Raw genomic sequence first — 1,443 nt, forward strand, 5'->3', positions numbered from 1 at the left:
CACAAACACTAGGAAGATTTGGGACAATTATTTGTAAACGATCATCAAATAAAATGGTCAGATATTTATCTTGAGCACCTGCTCCATTAAAGATACTGCCAATTTCTCTTACTTGGTTTCCCCCATTGAAGTCACTGCACTGTTGGGCTGAATTTGCTCAAATTATGGACTAGGGACCATCTGATTTCAAATTCTCTAAGGTGCTTCTTAAAAGTTTGGATTTCTGAGTGCCACTTTACACCTATGGCATCAGAATCTCCAGGGGGCAAAACCTAGCAATCTGAATTTAAAATATTTTATTAGAAAAATTTCAAGCATGTTCAAAAGTAAAGAGGAAAATATAATAAGCTACCATGTCCAATCTTATTTGGTTAATACTCCCACCCCAAAGTATTCTGAAACGAGTATCAGATACTGTACCATCTCATCTGTGTGAAATATTCCAGTGTGTATCTCTAAATAATACTTTCTAAAAATCTAAATGCATTTATTATACCTTTAAAAATTAACAATTTTATAGTCATAAATTTCCCATGTTATCTCACAATTTTCTTAATGTTTATTTTGAGAGAGAGAGAGAGAGAGAGAGAATCCCAAGCAGGCCTCATACTCAGGGTAGAGCCCAACATGGGGCTCCATCTCACAACCCGTGACCATGGGATCATGACCTGAGCCAAAATCAAGAGTCAGATACTCAACAGACTGAGCCACCCAGGTGCCCCTCACAATTTTTTGTTTTGTTGTGTGTATTTTAAGTAAGCTACATGCCCAACATGGGACTTGAACTCATGACCCTGAGATCCAGAGTCTCACGCTCTACCGACTGAGCCAGCCAAGTGCCCCATTTCACAGTTTTTTGAATCAAAAACCGAATAACTTCCTCACATTGCAATTGGCTGATACATCCCTTGTCTCTTTTTTCCCTCCTGTAATACTCTTCCTCCACTCTCTGCTTCTTATTTGTTGAAGAATTTGGGTTGTTTGTGCTGTAGAGTTTCCCACAGTCTGCATTTCACTGGTATCACTTAAGATATCTTTCAACTGCTGTAGTTTCCTTCAATTTGTTTAATAATGTTACATAATTATTTTTATAATTTATATATTTTATTTGCAATTTTTTATTTGTTAGTAATTATATAATAATTACCAATACTTTCCTTATTATCATTTAAATGTAAAGCATTGATCAGATTCAGATTTGATGGTTTTGGCAGGAATACTTCATAGGTGGTGTGAAGCATTGAATACTTCCATCTGGGGGCACTAAGTGTCTGGCTGTCTTTTTACAATATTAGTAGTTATTGATGAACATGGCTCAGTTCCATTAACTCACTGGGGACTCCAGCTCTTTATTCTTGAAGCAATCCAGGTGAATTTTACACAGTTCATTTCCCACCACCATCCTTCCCCTCACAGCCTATGTTGTGGTCATACTGAACTTCT

At 36.9% G+C, this 1,443-nt stretch overlaps 1 non-coding gene across 1 annotated transcript; it reads right to left on the reverse strand.

Moving 5' to 3' along the window:
• Positions 1-765: 765 nt before the first annotated feature.
• Positions 766-838, reverse strand: TRNAQ-CUG (transfer RNA glutamine (anticodon CUG)). Its single transcript has one exon. It is a non-coding gene; the product is annotated as a tRNA-Gln (tRNA).
• Between the last annotated feature and the right edge of the window lie 605 nt (positions 839-1,443).

This window comes from Prionailurus viverrinus, chromosome E1, assembly GCF_022837055.1.
Source record: "Prionailurus viverrinus isolate Anna chromosome E1, UM_Priviv_1.0, whole genome shotgun sequence".
Taxonomy (NCBI): Eukaryota; Metazoa; Chordata; class Mammalia; order Carnivora; family Felidae; genus Prionailurus; species Prionailurus viverrinus.